The following is a 17,646-nucleotide window of genomic DNA, read 5'->3' on the forward strand; positions in this document are numbered from 1 at the left end:
ATATTAAAAAAAAAAAAAAAAGCAATTCTACTTTTTTTTCCCCAAATATAGGATGGAGGTCATAATGGGAATTACAAACAGTGCTTTGTTGTGTGCAAACCAAGGCTCCAGCCTAGCCCCCATCATACAGAAGGGAGCTTCAGTGCTGTGGTATGTCTCTGTCTCTCTAACTGAAAAAGTTGGCCTGGAGTGAAGCCCCAATGAAGACAAAAATTAAAATAGACAAGTAACTTCTTCTTTTTAATGCTTTTAAAATGTTTATTTATTTTCCTTTTGTTGCCCTTTTTGTTGTATTGTTGTTGTTATTGATGACGTTGCCGGATAGGACAGAGAAATGGAGAGAGGAGGGGAAGACAGAGAGGGGAGAGAAAGACAGACACCTGAACCTACTTCACCTCCTGTGAAGCAACTCCCCTGCAGGTGGGGAGCCAGGGGCTCAAACACTCCAGTCCTTGAGCTTTGTGCCAGGTGTGCTTAACCAGTTATGCTACCGCCTGGCTCCCGACAAGTAACTTCTTATCCATGGTGGATCCTATTTGGATCTCTGATTTCACTGCCATACTGTTCTTCCCTCAGAAGGAAAGGCTGGGGCTAGGTGGTAGCACACCTGGTTGAGTGCACATGCTACAGTGCACAAGGACCAGGTTTAATCCCTCATTCCCCACCTTCATGAGTGGTGAAGCAGTACTGCAGGTGTCTCTCTGTCTTTTCCTCTCTATAACTCCCTTCCCTCTCAATTTCTGGCTGTCTCTATCCAATAAATAAATAAGTAATGGATAAACCTAAGCAATGCTCAGCTCTGACTTGTGGTATTATGGGGGACTGGACCTGGGGCTTTGAAGCCTCAGGTTTGAGAAATTCTTTAAAGAAAACTGTGTTTACATAAATAGTTTCAGGTTAAATCTAATCCAGGATGCTAGGCTGGGTGATGGAATTAAAACAAGTTATTTGAGGGGGAGGGGAGATAATATAATGGTTATACAAAGAATCTCTTCTGCCTGAGGCATCAAAAAAAAAAAAAAGGAAAGGAAAGGGAAGGGAACAGGGATCTACAAACAAGTTCCTTCTGATGCCAATAGTGTATTACAAATGCTTACCTACTCCCTGCCCAGTTCTCCCTCCACTGACCTTTGCTGGAAAAAAATTTTTAAAGTATCAAGTCTTACCCATATGGGCTCAAATATAATGGGTACCATCTTACCATTTTGGGCTCTTTAAGGGAGGACTCAGACTGCCCCAAGGAGTATTGTTAACCCATCTTTATGACTGTGAGGAAAGAGCTGCTCCTCAAGTCAGAAAATACAATGCTTTATGCAACAGACTTGCATGCCTGAGACTGAGGTCCCAGTTTCAATAGGTAGCACTACTGTAAGCAAGGGTTGCTCTAGTGTCTCTCTCTGTATGTCTCTCTCTCTCATTGAAATATATAAATAGCGGCCCCTTTCTATCCCCCTTCCCTCACTATTTCTGTCTCTATCAAAAAAGAAAAAAAAAAAAACAGAAAAAAAAATGGCCACCAATAGTAATGGGTTAGTCAGTAGCCAAGCTCAGCAATAACCCTAGCAGAACAAAAATAAATAAAAACATTTTTAAAAAGAAAAGAAATTAAATTATTATACTTGAAGAGAGGATGCAGAAAACAAAAGGCATACTTGCTCACTTCTTAGACTCCTTTTGACCAGTTTCCCCTCCTCCAACCCAGACATGGCAGCCACCAGGGTTCAGAGCCCTAGCTTCCTTTTCCTGGGTCACTGGGCTCCAGGGCTGTGCACATTAGTTCTCTTGTCTATATTTGGTCCTGCCAGGGAATGACCTTGCCACAGCCCATGCTTTCCCTTGACAGAGGAGCTGTGGAGCTTGATGGCTAGCAAAAAGCAGTATGACAGGACCAGGACTTTCTGTCAAGACACCGCACACAAAACTGCCATTTTGTTTCTCCACTCAGGGCGCCAAATCTAAGCTCCAATTCTGGGTTTAAGGGACTGGCAAAATAGTGCCTCTTGATGGCAGTATTGCACCAGAAACAACTATCCCTAGCCATGAGGTTTCTCCCTCCGCCCTTTCCTGAGGAAAAAAAAAATGCAGCCATTATCCAGCCTTCACCATCATAGACATTTTCAAATGAGTTTCTATGTCTTTTTCTTTACTTTTTTTTTTTTTTTTTACCAGAGCACTGCTCAGCTCTGGTTTATGGTGGTGTGGGGGATTGAACCTGGACTTTGAAGCCTAGAAGGCTTCTCTTTGCATAACCATTATGCTATCTACCCTCCGCCCTTCTTTTTCCTATGTATGTATCTAATGTATGGATATATTGCCACCAGGGTTCAGTTTCTACACAGTGATTCCACTGCTCAAAACAGCCATTTTTCTTTCTTTTCTTCTGTGGGATGGGGAGGGTGAGACTGAAAGAGAGAGTAGCAAGGGAGCACTGCAGATTATGGGAGTGCCCACCTCCCATGGAGACCAGGAAGGAGAACCCAGATCTTCATCCATGCTAATTTGTGATTCACTGGGTGTGATGCTGCCCAGCCCCATTTTAGCCCTAAAAACATGTATTTAATTAGTGGTCCTGGAGGTGGCTAAAGCATTAGACTCTCAAGTGTGAGGTCCTGAGTTCAATCCCCGCAGCACATATACCAGAGTGATGTCTGGTTAATTCTTTTTCTCTCTTGCTATCATTCTCATTAACAAATAAAACCTTTAAAAATATATTTAATTATTAACATAAAACAGAAGGGGAGAGAACATCATTCTAGAGATGGAAAACATCCAGTCCCAAGTCCTTTTGTTAGGGAAGTTGAAATTCCCAATTTTCCCCTTTGTGAGTTCCTCACGAATACTCTTGAAAGAATTTTACAAGGAAAGAGCCAGGTGGTGGAGCACCTGGTTGAGCACACAAGAACCCAGGTTTGAGCCCCCAACCCCCACCTGCAGAGTGAATGCTTTGCAAGCCGTAAAGCAGTGTTGCAGGTGTCTCTGACTCTCCTTCTCTATCACCCCCTTCCCTCTTGATTTCTGGTGGTCTCTATCGAGTAAATAAAAAAAATTAAGATAATAAAAAAAAAATTTAAAGAAAATACCTAAAAAGAAAAAAAAGAATTACAAGGGAATACACATAATACGTATGGTATGTCCAGATCTTCCTTTATTAAGTTATGAGGTAGAAATTATGTGGTCCAGAAGGTGGCCAGTGGATAAAGCATTGGACTCTCAAGCATGAGGTTCTGAGTTCAATCCCCGGCAGCACATGTACCAGAATGAAGTCTGGCTCTTTCTCTCTCTCCTCCTATCTTTCTCATAAATAAATAAAATATATTTTTTTAAAAAAAGAAATTACACAGAAGTGGAGTTAGAGTTAGTTCTATTTGGGGATTAGATCCGAGGGCCTGGGTAGATTGCCCAAAGAAAAGGCCTCCAAGTGAAAACCATACATTCTGCGTATAGAGGGTAGATAGCATAATGATTATGCAAACAGACACTCATGCCTGAGGCTCCAAAGTCTCAGGTTCAGTCCCCTGAGCCACCATAAGCCAGAGCTGAACAGTGCTCTGGTTAAATAAAAAAAGAAAAAGAAAAAAAAAAAAACCTTACATTCCTCACACCTGGGCCAGCCTCCTCCTATTGGCCAGCTGGAAGCACCAGATGTGGTTACCTAATTCAAACACCTCCCACAATGAGCATCTTTTGTGCCCCAAGTTCAGCTTTTCACATGCCCCAATTCCCATATGTGCAAATGTGGTGCAACAAAATGTCCCTGTTTGCAGGATCACACTCTACCCCTGTGCTGTCCCCAATACTGTGTCTAACACCTTGGCAATCTTCCTGCTCTGCAGAAAACTGAACAGGATTGAGTGTGCATTTGAATTTAGGTGATGCGCACGTTATTAAAATTCTTGCCCATGCATCTACTTATTTCCTCTTCTACATTCATAGCTGACTCAACATCCTTCTCTGAAATAGTCAAATATTCCAGAACAGTAATCAAGTGTCTCCATTAACATAAACCTATCTTGGGAGTCTACCCCTTGGAGTCACTGAAACACCAAATTCACTTCTTTTTCTCTTGGGATAAAGTGGTGAAGCAGGGCTGCAGGTGTCTCTCTATCTCTCTCACTCTCTATCTCCTCCTTCTCTCTCAATTTCTGGCCATCTCTAACCAATAAATAAAGATAATTTTTTTTAAATTAAAAAAAAAATAAAATAAAAAAGGAGATAGACACAACAACCTGGAATGTGCACTGATTTGTTATGTACATGGCTGAGACTCAAATCCTCAAATCCAATTCCCAATGCACTAGAGTAAGCTTCAGTGCAACACCTGCTCTCTCTCTCTCTCTCTCTCTCTCTCTCTCTTTCTTTCTCTTTCTGAAATGTTACCCCTTGGTAGTAAAGCCCTGTTCATGACAACAACAACAACAAGAAAATAAAAATGGAAAGAAGAAAAACAAGAGGGGATCGGGCTGTAGCACAGCTAGTTAAGTGCACGTGGTGCAGAGCGCAAGGACCGGCATAAGGACCCCCAGTTCGAGCCCCAGGCTCCCCACCTGCAGGGGAGTCCCTTCACAGGGGGTGTAGCAGGTCTGCAGGTGTCTTTCTCTCCCCCTCTCTGTCTTCCCCCTCCTCTCCCCATTTCTCTCTATCCTATGCAACAACGAATGATATCAACAATAATAATAATGACCACAACAACACTACAGCAAGGGCAACAAAAGTGGGGAAAAATGGCCTCCAAGAGCAGTAGATTCATGGTGCAGGCACTGAGCCCCAGCAATAACCCTGGAGGCAAAAAAAAAAAAAGAAAAAGAAAACAGAAACAAGACCGACCACTCACCAGAACATAAGCATCTGGAAGTGTGTCACTATATTCTTTATTCCTTTTTCCCACCTTCCATTACCTCTCCTATGCAATTGACCAAAAACCTTATACTCAGTGTGGGATCAAGTACTACTGGTAAACAGGAGTCAGGGGGCCATCAGGCAGTGGCGCACCTGGTTAAGTGAACACACTCAGTGTGCAACGACCTGGGTTCAAACCCCTAGGCCCTACCAGTAGAGGGAAAGCTTTGCAAATGGTGAAGCAGGGCTGCAGGTGTCTGTCTCTCTCCCTCTATATCTCCCCTCCACTCTCAATTTCTGTCTCTATCCAAAACAAATAAATAAAAATAAAAATATATATTAAAAAAACAAGAGGCAGCATCCCTCTTCTCCCCAACCTTAAAGTTAAAAACCTCAAGAGTGTTTTTAATTACCAGATTAAATTTCTCAAACAACCTAAATTTAAAAATAAAGCAGAATTAAGTACAATTCTACTCATTTTTCTTTTTTTGGCCGTCATGGTTATTGCTGGAACTCGGTGCTGGCACTACAAATCCTCTACTCCTAGCCAACAACTTGTTTACTCTCTTTTAAGCCACCAGGTTCCAGATGCTACTACCATGATGCCTGGGCAGACAACCACACCCATGTGTCCTCGAGCCCCACCCCACTAGGGAAAGAGACAGGCTAGGAGTATGGATCAACCTGTCAACGCCCATGTTCAGCAGGGAAGCAACTACAGAAGACAGACCTTCCACCTTCTGTACCCCATAATGACCCTGGGCCCATACTCCCAGAGGAATAAAGAACAGGAAAGCTATCAGGGCAGGGGATGGGATACGGAGTTCTGATGGTGGGAATTATGTGGAGTTGTACCCTTCTTATCCTGTGGTTTTGTCAATGTTTCTATTTTATAAATAAATTTTTTTTAAAAAATCCTCCACTCCCTGCAGCCATTTTCCCTTTTTCTTTTCTTTCTTTCTTTCTCCCCCCCCCCCCTTTTTCTTTCTATTATGCTAGATAGGACAGAGAGAAATTGAAAGGGGAGGGGAAATAGAGAGTGGGAGAGGGAAAAAAATGTGGTCCAGGAGATGACACAGTGGATAAAATGGTGTATTGTACTAAAGTAAAAGACTTGTGTGGTCCGGGAGGTGGCGCAGTGGATAAAGCATTGGATTCTCAAGCATGAGGTTCTGAGTTCAATCCCCAGCAGCACATGTACCAAAGTGATGTCTGGTTCTTTCTCCTCCTATCTTTCTCATTAATAAATAAAACATTGTAAATAAATAAATAAAATATTGTAAATAAATAAAAGAGAGAGGGAGAGAAACAGACAGACAGACACCTGCAAGTCTGCTTCGTTGCTCATTAAGTATCAACCCCTGCAGGTGGGGAGCAGGGGCTCAAGCCAGGTTCCTTGAGCATGCTGATGTTTTTCACTTAACCAAATGCGTCACCAACAGGCCCCCTTCACTCATTTTTCAAATATTAAGTCAGTGTCATGAAGGGAATTGCAAACAATGCTTTGTTCTGTGCAGTCCATGTTCCCACTTGGCCCCCATCATACTGAAGGAAGCCTCTCCCTCTGTCTTGTCTCTGTCTCTTGTCTCTCTATCTAAAAAAGTCAGCCCGGAGTGGTGAAGCCCAAATGCTGACAAAAGTAAAATAAAATTGGTAACTATACTTATACATCTCAAGTGAAGCCTGAAGACATCTTCCACCAAAGTCTCTTTGCCTTATAACCACAGCAGTCACCTTGGCAGTGATAGCTAGGACATTTTAACCTGGCCTATAGCTGACAGTCTATGGACAGCTTAAGAGATCTGTGTCCTTCACTACAAATATAGTAGCAGATCCTCACTAAGCTCGGTTCCTTTGTCTCAAATTAAAACGGATAGTAGAATGGTTTACTCAACATGCATCCCTGAGTTTTCAAGGTCCCAGGTTCATTTAACAGCCAGTCCCCTGCTATCTGCCAATCTGTCTATCTTATCTATCTATCTATCTATCTACCTACCCACCTATCTATCTGTCTATCTCAGTAAAATAAAGAGGCAAGGTGGTGGAGCACCTGGTAGAGTGCACACATCACCATGCACAAAGACCCAGGTTCAAGTCCCTGATCCCCACTTGCAAAGGGGAAGTTTCACAAAAGGCAAAGCTGTATTGCATGGCTCTCTCTTCCACTCTCCCTCTTTCTTTTTCTTAAAAAAAAATTTTCCGTTTTGTTGCTCTTGTTTTATTGTTGTAGTTATTATTGTTGTTGTCATTGTTGGATAAGACAGAGAGAAATGGAGACAGGAGGGGAAGACAGAGGGGGGGGGAGAAAGAGAGATATCTGCAGACCTGCTTCATTGCTTGTGAAGCGACTCCCCTGCAGGTGGGGAGCTGGGGCAGGTGCTTAACCCATTGAGCTTGACCCAGTGTGCTACTGCTTGACTCCTTTCCTCCCTCTTTCTAAAAAATGGCTGCTAGGAGCAGTGGATTAGTCATGCAGGTGCTGAGCCCCAGCAGTGGCATATAAAAACGTAAAAAAAATTAAACAGAGAATAAATAAGAAAATGCTTCTGCTTGTAGAGAAGAAGCACAAGACAAAACACATACTACCACCACTTCTTTCTTATACTCCTGAGCATCTTTCCCTCCTCTTCCCTCCTCCAACCCAGACATGGCAGCCACCAGGGTTCAGAGCCCTGGCTTCCTATTGCCTGGCTCGCTGGGCTCTAGGGCTGTCCCTTTTCTGTCTATGATCCTTCCGGGGGCTGATCCTGCCCCAGTTCAAATATTTCCCGTTGACAGAGGAGCTCTAGACTTTGAAACAGAAAATAGTGTAGAACTCATCCTTTCTGGGTGAGACTGCCATATTGCTCCTCCAGACCAAACCAACTCAGTGCTTTAGAAAAGTGGCGTGCACACACACACACACACACACACACACACACACACGCAAAAGAGTTCCTCTTGATGGCAGTATTGCACCAGAAATGACAACCTTCCTAGCTAATAGGCTTCTCCCTGTGCCTTTTGCTGAGGAAAAAGAGGGCAACCAGTAAGACCCTCAAGCATACTGAGATGTACTGAAACTCTTTGACATGGATGCCTATGTCTGTTCTCTCTCTCTCTCTTTTTTTTTTTTTTTTTTTTGGCCACCAGGGCTAACACTGAGGAAAGGTTCCTGTACAAGGATTCCACCACTCCTGATAACCATATGATTTCCCTATTTATTTATGTATTTATTTTTACCAGAGCAGTACTCAACTCTCATTCATGGAGGTGCAGGGTATTGAACCTGGGACTTAGAGCCTCAGTCATTAGAGTCTTTTTGTAGGTTTTTTTTTTTTTTTTGTCTCCTGAGTTATTGCTGGGGCTCAGTACCTGCATTACAAATCCGCTGCTTCTGAAGGCTATTTCTTCCCTTTTGTTGCCCTTGTGTTTATCATTATTGTTGTTATTATTACTGGATAGAACAGAGAGGAATGGAGAGAGGAGGGGAAGACAGAAGGGGGAGAGAAAGACAGACAACTGCAGATGTGCTTCACCACCTGTGAAGTGATCCCCCTGCAGGTGGGGAGCTGGGGGCTTGAACCTGGACCCTTATGCCGGCCCTTGCACTTTGGGACACTTAGCCCACAGTGCTACTACCCAGCCCCTTATTTCCCTATTTTTTCTTAGACAGAGGAGAGAGAGAAGAAAGGGAGTCGGGCTGTAGCGCAGCGGGTTAAGCGCAGGTGGCACAAAGGACAAGGACCAGCATAAGGATCCCAGTTCGAACCCCGGCTCCCCACCTGCAGGGGAGTCGCTTCACAGGCGGTGAAGCAGGTCTGCAGGTGTCTATCTTTCTCTCCTCCTCTCTGTCTTCCCCTCCTCTCTCCATTTCTCTCTGTTCTATCCAACATCGACGACATCAACAACAGTAATAACTACAACAATAAAACAACAAGGGCAACAAAAGGGAATAAATAAATAAAATAAATATTTTTTTAAAAATTAAAAAAAAAAAAAAGGGAAAGAGATACCTGTAGCACTGCCCCACAGATTATGAAAGCCTATTCCTACCCATGCAAGGGTGAAACCAGAACTTCACCATGGTGACTGATGCCACTGCCCAGCACCCCCCTTATTTCCTTTTTTTTTTCTTCTTTTTTTTTTTTTTTTTTTTTTTAATTTATTGGATAGAGCCAGCCAGGAATTAAGACAGAGGGAGGGAAGGAGAGAGAGAGTGAGAGAGCATTATTGTCACAATGTCACCAGAGATTGGACTCAGGACCTCAGGCTCCTAAATCCAGTTTATTAACCACAAACTACTTCACAGAGCACAATGGACTTCAAATTCAAAGGTACTCCTTGAAACTAGCAATAGATCTGAATTTCTGTAGGTCTACTGTTTCCACTTCACATGGGATGGAAACTGCAGAAACACACTGGGTGTGAGCGTAGTCACCACAGCCCCTCCACTGCCAAGTAGGGTACATTTCTCACTGGTGCAATTTCATTATAGGTTGGAGTGATCAAGAAGTTTACATCATTCAGAAACATGGTAATTGTGACCCTCAGTCACTGGCAGAGAGTTCAAGAATGAGGTGAATCTCATGCAAGACAGGACCAGGCTCTGCTTCCAAAATCTTCTGGGATTCAGGCATGAACGGTAAGCCAGGTGCCACCATAATACCTAGGACAAATCAGTTTCTTCACAACTCCTAGTGTAATTAAGTTAGAAATGGCAAATACCCATGCCCAGGTTCTGTGCTATCTTCCTGCTCTACAGAAAACTGAACAGATGTGGTCCGGGAGGTGGCACAGTGATAAGGCTTTGGACTCTCAAGCATGAGGTCCTGAGTTTGATCCCCGGCAGCACATGTGCCAGAGTGATGCCTGGTTCTTTCTCTCTCTCCTCCTATCTTCCTCATTAAGAAATAAATATAATCGGTTATAAAGAAAAAATAAATAAATAAAATCTTAAAAAAAAAAGAAAGAAAGCTGAACAGAATTGAGTGTACTTATCAACTTAGGTGATTTGCACATATTACTAAATTATTTCCTCTTCCAAATTCATATCTGACATAAGATCCTTCTCTAAAATAGTCAGTATTTCAGGATAGTCCTCAACTGTTCTTTTTTTTTTTAAATAGTAATTATTTTATTTTATTACCAGAGCACTGCTCAGCTCTGGCTTAATGGTGGTACAGGGGATTGAACCTGGGACTTCATAACCTCAGGCATGAGAGTCTATTTGCATAACCATTATGCTATCTACCCCTGTCCCTCAACTGTCCTCTTAATGTGAACCTACCTTGGGAATCTTTCCTTGGATTTCACTGGAACACCACATTCACTTGCTTTTTTCTTTCTTGTGACAAAGTACACTCATGTAGGAAAGGAGAAGGAGCCCAGGAAATCAGTCTACCTAGATAGTGCACTGCTTTGCAAAAGTGTGTCACCCATGTTTTGAGTTCAGTCTGGTCCCCCTGCATTGCAGGCAGCTTTAGTCCCATTGTTTGCTTCTCTCTCTCTCTCTAAAGTAATCCCTCTGCAATGAAGCCCTGGTGATTAAGAAAGAAAACAAGAGCATTCAATCATCAGAACATAATAAGCAACTAGAAATGTGACATTTCTTTCTTCTTTTTTTTTTTTTTTTACCTTCCTCTTTTACTACCTCTCCTCTGTAAGAGATCAAAGACCTTATATTTACATTCACTGTGTGTTCCAAACACTGATGGTAAACAAAAGTCAGCCCCCATGCTCCGGAGCCCCAGGCAACCTCAAGAGTGTTTGTAGTTACCAGTCATTCAAGTCAACCTAATTTTATGAATAAAACAAAATGAAAAGTAAATCCACTCATTTGTTCAAATGTAGCATGGAAGTCAGTAAGGGAATCACAAGCAGTGCTTTGTTGTGTGCGAACCAAGACTCCAGCCTGGACCCCATCATACTGAAGGGAGCTTCAGTGCTTTGGTGTGTCTCTCTGCCTCTGTCTTTCTAGTTGAAAAAAGATGGTCTGGAGGAGGCTGGCAGTAGCGCAGCGAGTTAAGCGCAGGCGGGGCAAAGCACAAGGACTGGAGTAAAGATCCTGGTTTGAGCCCCAGGATCCCCACCTGTAGGGGAGTCCCTTTACAGGCTCAATTTCTCTTTGTCCTATCCAACAACAACAATAATTACTACAACAATAAAACAAAAAGGGCAACAAAAGGGAATAAATAAATAAATATTTAAAAAAAAAATATGGCCTGGAGTGGTGAAGCCCCAGTAAGGACAAAAAGTAAAATAAACAAATTAACTTTCTTTAAAATGTTTTTTAAAAATATTTATGTATTCCCTTTTGTTGTGCCCCCCTTTTTAAATTTATTGTTGTAGTTGTCCTTGTTGGACAGGACAGAGAGAAATGGAGAGAGGAGGGGAAAACAGAGGGGGAGAGAAAGAAAGACACCTGCAGACCTGCTTTACAACTTGTGAAGCGACTCCCCTGCAGGTGCGGAGCCAGGAACTTGAACCAGGATCTTTATGCTGCTCCTTTCACTTTGCACCATGTGCACTTAACCCGCTGCACTACCACCTGACTCCCAATAAATAATTTTTATCCATTTTAACTGAAACCTGAAAATACCTTCCACCAAAATCTTTTCCTTAATAAACACAGCAATCACCTTGGCAAAGAGAGCTGCGACATTTCAACCTGGCCTCTGTACCTGTGGAACTACAGCAGCAAACCCTTGAATCTGTTCTTGCTCTCTCAGAATAGTCATGCAACCCAAGACCCACAGTACCTTGCCCGTCAGACATGGCTGACACCAGTGTCCAAGCCTAAGCATCTTATCCTGGTGCCCAGGCACCAGGACTTTGTGAAAAGTTTCCAAAGCCTGAACTAGTACTGGCATATACATTTAAATAGTTCTGACCCAGTTCTGGACTTCAGCAGGGGTGGCTGGTGGATCCTATTGGAACCTCTGATTTGACCGCCATACTGCTTCTCCCTCAGAAGGGAAAGCTAAGGGAACAAGGATCTGCAAACAAATTCCTCTTGATGGCAGTAGCACACTGCAACTGCCTATCTACTTCCTGCCCAGTTCTCCCTCCACCACCCTTTGCTAAAGAAAAAAAACTATCAAGTCTCAAATATGATGACTACCATCTTGGACTCTGAGAGAAGAGTCATTTAGACTGCTCCAGGGAGTGGAACCTAATTCCTGCTAGGTGCTCCTCAGTCCAGGAGAAACTACAATGCTTTATGCAACAGACTTGCATGCCTGAGACTCTGAGGTTCCAATGTCTTTTTTTAAAATATATATTATTTATTTATTTTGCCTCCAGGGTTATTGCTGGGCTCTGTGCCTGCACTACAAATCCACTGCTTCTGGAGGCCTTCCTCCCCCCCATTTTGTTGCCCTAGTTGTTACTGTTGCCATTGATGTTGTTGTTGGGTAAGAGAGAGGACGTGAAGACCGAGAGGGGAGAGAAAGATAGACACCTGCAGAGTTGCTTCAGGGCTTTTGAAGCTACACCCCTGCAGGTGGGGATCCTTGCGCAGGTCCTTGAGCTTTGTACCACTTGAGCTTAACCCACTGCTCTACTGCCCGACCCCCCCCAAGGTTCCAATTTCAATAGATAGCACCACTATGAGGGTTAACAGTATTCTAGTGTCAATGCCTCTTTTTCCTTCTCTGTCTGTCGCTTTCTTTGTCTCTCTCATTGAAATACATAAATAGCGGCCAGGCAGTGGCACATCCAGTAGAGTGCACACTTTACCATGCACAAGGACCCAGGCTCAAGCCCCTGGCCCCCACCAGCAAGAGGAAGCAGTGCTGCAAGTCTCTGTTTCTCTGCTTCCCTTCCCCCCTCCCCCTCTCCCTTTCTATCCTCCTTCCCTCACTATTTTCTGTCTCTATCTAAAAGGGAAAAAAATAAAAAGGAAAAAAAAAATGGCCACCAATAGTAATGGATTAGTCAGTAGACAAGCCCAGCGATAACCCTGGTAGAACTAAAATAAATAAAAACATCTTTAAAAAGAAAAGACAAAATGATTATACTTGTGGAGAGGAGGAGGCAGAAAACAAAAGGCATACTGCTCACTTCTTGGACTCCTTTTGACCAGTTTCCCCTCCTCCAACCCAGACATGGCAGCCACCAGGGTTCAGAGCCCTGGCTTCCTTTTCCTGGGTCATTGGGCTCCAGAGGTGTACACATTAGTTCTCTGTCTATATTTGGTCCTGCCAGGGAATGACCTTGCCACAACCCAGGCTTTCCCTTGACAGAGGAGCTGTGGAGCTTGATGGCTAGCAAAAAGTAGTATGACAGAACCAGGACTTTCTGGTCAAGACTCCTCCGCACACACAACCGCCATTTTGTTCCTCCACACAGGGCTCCAAATCTAGGCTCCAATTCAGGACTTAGGGGACTGACAAAATAGTGCCTCTTGATGGCAGTATTGCACCAGAAACATCAACTATCCCTAGCCATGAGGTTTCTCCCTCCGCCCTTTCCTGAAGAAAAAAACAAAAAAGTCCACTAAATATTAGTTCAACACCATAAACATTTTCAAATGGATCTCTATACCTTTTTCCGTTTTTCTATGTCTGTATATAATGTATGTATATATTGCCACCAGGGTTCAGTTTCTACACAATGATTCCTCTGCTCAAAACAGCCATTTTTCTTTCTTTCCTTTTCTTCTGGGGGCTGGGGCTGGTAGAGAGGGAGAGTTAAGTGTGTGTGTGTGTGGGGGGGGGACAGAGAGTTAGGGAAGGGGTAGATAGCATAATGGTTATGCAAAGAGATGCTATGCTCATGCCTTAACACTCCAAAGTCAGAAGTTCAGTCCCCTGCACCACCATAAGCCAGAGCTGAAGTGTTCTGATGTTAAAAAATTAAAATGAAATAAAATAAATAAAATAAATTTTAAAAAGAGAAAGAGAGGCTTGCAGCACTGCTCTCTCTGCAGATTATGGAAGTTCCTACCCCTGATGGAGACCAAGAGCTGGAACTCAGATCCTCACTCATGCTAGTATGTAATCCTTTGGGTATGATACTCCTGACTCCTTTATTCACTCATTAACATAAAGAAGGGGAGAAATCATCATTTGAGATAGGGCTGGAAAACACCCACACCAAGTCCTATGTCTAACCTCTTGGAGATCTTCCTCACAGAGCTCAGTTCCTTTGCCTCAAATTGAAACAGATGGTAGAATGGTTGACTCAGCATTCACCCCTGAGGCTTCATAGCAGCACTGCTGTAAGCCAAAGCCTCACAGTCTCCAGCTATCTTTCAATCTGTCTGGCTGTCTATGGTATCCTTCAATCTGTCTATCTCTATATCTCTCTCTCAGTAAAATAAAATAAAGAGGCAAGGTGGTGGAACACCTGGTAGAGTGCACACAGAACAAGGGTCAAGTCCTTGTTACCCACCTGCAAAGGGGAAGTTTCACAAGGGGTAAAACAGTGTTGCATGGCTTTCTCTCTCCATCTCTCTCCCTCTCCCTCCCTCACTCTTTCTTTCTTTTTCTTTTACCAAAGCCACTGCTTAGCTCTGGTTTATGGTTGGTATGGGGGATCCTCTTTTTTTCTTTCTATTTATTTATTTATTTATTATTTTTTTCTATTTATTTATTTATTTATTTATTTATGTTTCACTCTCAGTGGCAGCCCTTAGGTGACAATGATAGCTATGATAAGATTTTATCTGATAAAAGAGGTTTGTGGGGGTCGGGCGGTGGCGCAGTGGTTTAAGCGCATGTGGCGCAAAGCGCAGGGACCGGCGTAAGGATCCCGGTTCGAGCCCCCAGCTCCCCACCTGTAGGGGAGTCGCTTCACAAGCAGTGAAGCAGTGAAGCAGGTCTACAGGTGTCTCTCTCTCTCCCCCTCTCTGTCTTCCCCTCCTCTCTCCATTTCTCTCTGTTCTATCCAACAACGAACAACATCAACAATGTTAATAATAATAACCACAAAGAGGCTACAACAAGGGCAACAAAAGGGGGAAAAAATGGCCTCCAGGAGCGGTGGATTCATGGTGCAGGCACCGAGCCCAGCAATAACCCTGGAGGGAAGAAAAAAAAAAAAAAAGGTTTGCAGGAACCTGTTTCCATCCAGGCTGAAACCACTTTGAGATTTCCAAGGAAGGGGTACTGAGATAAAAGCTTATAACCAGCCATGTCTTCAGAGTGGCTTCCTCTAGTCCACTTTAAATATGGCAGCCATCAGGATAGTGAGCTTTGGCTTTCGGTTTCCTCCCCAACACGCTCTGGGGATGTATCAGAGGCCTGTCTTTGTAGTTTCCAGGACTCAGTCAGGACTTGGCCCAAGATATCAATGTGCCCTATCAAGCTCTGGACCTCACCAGACAGGGAAGAGTGATGGAAGGAAGATCTTTATTTGTTCTGTCTGAGATTCGGACTTGACTGCCAAAAGGCTCCATTACAAGGGACAATGCAGGCCTCTACAGATGAGCAAACAATTTCCTCTTGATGGCAGTATTGTACCAGAAATTTCAACCTGCTCTAGTCCCAAGTCTTCTTCCTCCACCTTTTGCTGAAGAAAAAAAAAAAAAAAGATACTGCCATCAACAGTCTGATGTCCAGTAAACATGTTGGCTCACCTTCATAGCCAGTTCAGTTTTCCAGAGAGCAAAGCCTCTTCCTAGTTGGGTCCCAGTAGCTGGCTTTCAAGACCAAAAGGCAATGGTGGCTCATGGTAGCCTTTAGCAGGGGGGCCTGAACGTCTGTAACTGTATTGTTATTTATGTATTTTTAGAAGAAAGAGAAACAACAGCCAGTGTTCCGTCATCTGTGGAGTACCCTGGCACTATCAGTGATGCTTCTTTATGGTGCCGGGGCTGGAATCCAGAGTCCCCCATACACCAGAACAAATGTTCTACTGAGTGAGCTATTTCCCAGAGCCTTTAGCACTCCAGCTGTGCAGAAGGCACAATGTATGGATACAGAGTCTGAGACCTACCCTAGTTAGTTCCAAAGCAGCATATTATCTATCACTCATGTGTTCTCAGGGGTAATGGAGAGAGAAAAGGGCATAGAAGGTGGATGCAGCCTATGGATACCATCAAAGGAGGGTAGTGAGGTAAACCTCCCTGGCAAGATGAAAACTTGGACCTTCTCTAAAAACCTTCCTGTTGAATGGGTATACACAATTCATTTGATGGGGTAGCCAACTGCCTCTCCAGATATGCAAATGTTTTGAATTAAAATCCACTGGAATGGCTTGGACTTCTAGAAATTCTTTATCGAGCCACAAAATGCACAGCAAGAAGCCACTGACAAGATGGCTGACATTTCTGGAACAACAATGCCAATAATCATAAGATTTTTGCTTTTGGTTGTTAGCTCTTCTCTGTAGATCCATTTGATTAAAGCCATAATGGAGAAAGTAGGTTCAGAACACTCCATGGACTCTTGATTCCTGACCTAACCACAAGGAATCTCAAGTTGGTATGGAAACAACTCATAAAAGAGGGAATCTGGAATGTTTACCAAGTTTAAGCCAACAGACCATACAGCTTCCAAGGCTGTGAGAATATAGCTTCTAGAGAGGAAAACTTCAGAATGAAGTAACTAGAACTGCTATTCCAAGACTTCTAGCCAATAAGAATTCAAAAGCCAATGCCCCATCTGTAGGACTCAGGCCAAGACAACAAGGAAAAAGGGAAAATGGAAGTATCTACCACCCTCAGCATTCAGCTCTGAAGCAAGCATAGGATTGTGATACAGAAGGGCCAGGTCTTCTTAATGTACTGAAGACTCTCAGGGAAGCTCAGGAAAGGGGACCCAGCAATTTGAAGTCAGTCTGACGACTGCTTCTCAATTGATTGTAGGAGCGTCTGAAACAGGTCTTTTTCTTCAAAGTCAGTAAACTGCCAATATGGCAGAGTAGCTATCTTTAGGCATTGCTTCATTTGACCAAGTATTACTGAGAATTAGTGTCAGAGAACTAAAATTATGTGATCAGGAAAAACACACAATAATAAATAACACCAGGTTCTTGGCCCCCTTTGGAGATGATACAACAAAAACAGGGGTGCAGCTTTTGGTTAAGTAGACTATTGGTTAAATGTGAGAGCAAAAGCTTTATTTCATTAAAAGGAGATCAGTGTAAATTCAATGAGAGTATAAGAAGTACAGGTGAGAGTTGTTTAAATGTTTCTTAGTACTTTTAATAACTGCAAATGACATCCTCCCAATTCCTGCACAACTGTATTTCTAAGCACAAGCAGATTTATTTTAAATTATTATTTTAAAGAATTTATTTATTCATGAGAAAGATAGGGGAGAGAGAAAGAACCAGACATCACTCTGGTACATGTGCTGCCAGGGATCAAACTCAGGTCCTCCTGCTTGAGAGTCCAATGCTTTAGTCACTGCGCTACCTTCCGGTCCACTTTAAATAGTTATTTTACTGGGGGTAATAATGGTTTACATTATTACAGACACCTGTGATGGGTGTCTGCAAACAGTTTTCATCAACTCAAGTCCCTCTTAACCAGTGTATACTGGGTACCCAAACTATGCACAAGGAGCAGTTCAAAAATCAGGGTCGAACTCCATGCTCCCCACTTGAGAGAATGGAGAGGGAGAAAACAGGTGAAGCAGGTCTGCAGTCTTTCTCTCCTTCTCTCCCCTCCTCTCTAAATTTCTCTCTGTCTTATCCAATAAAATGGAGAAAATATCCGAAAGCAGTGCATTCTTAGTGCCTGCACCAAGTCCCAGTGATAACCCTGCAGGCAAAAAAAAAAAAAAAAAAAAAAAAATATATATATATATATATATATATATATATATCTTAACCACCAACAACGCTGCCACCCCAGATTTCAAGTGCAAAAATAGAGTAGCC

At 43.1% G+C, this 17,646-nt stretch overlaps 2 long non-coding RNA genes across 10 annotated transcripts in view; one reads left to right on the plus strand and one right to left on the minus strand.

Moving 5' to 3' along the window:
- LOC132535802 (uncharacterized) overlaps positions 1-17,646 on the plus strand; it is a 156,088-nt gene that overhangs the window by 102,289 nt on the left and 36,153 nt on the right. For 5 of the 9 annotated variants that reach the window (XR_009547517.1, XR_009547518.1, XR_009547519.1 and 2 more), the window contains exon 5: positions 9,314-9,460. The exons of 3 other annotated variants lie outside the window; for them this stretch is intronic. This is a non-coding gene — a long non-coding RNA (uncharacterized LOC132535802). Of the gene's footprint in view, positions 1-5,410; positions 5,626-9,313; positions 9,461-17,646 lie in introns of those variants that run through there. One more of the 9 variants, XR_009547523.1, reaches the window with a different exon arrangement.
- Positions 1-17,646, minus strand: part of LOC132535801 (uncharacterized) — a 72,851-nt gene that overhangs the window by 15,836 nt on the left and 39,369 nt on the right. The window lies entirely within an intron of this gene.

Source organism: Erinaceus europaeus, chromosome X (assembly GCF_950295315.1).
Source record: "Erinaceus europaeus chromosome X, mEriEur2.1, whole genome shotgun sequence".
NCBI classification, from domain to species: Eukaryota; Metazoa; Chordata; class Mammalia; order Eulipotyphla; family Erinaceidae; genus Erinaceus; species Erinaceus europaeus.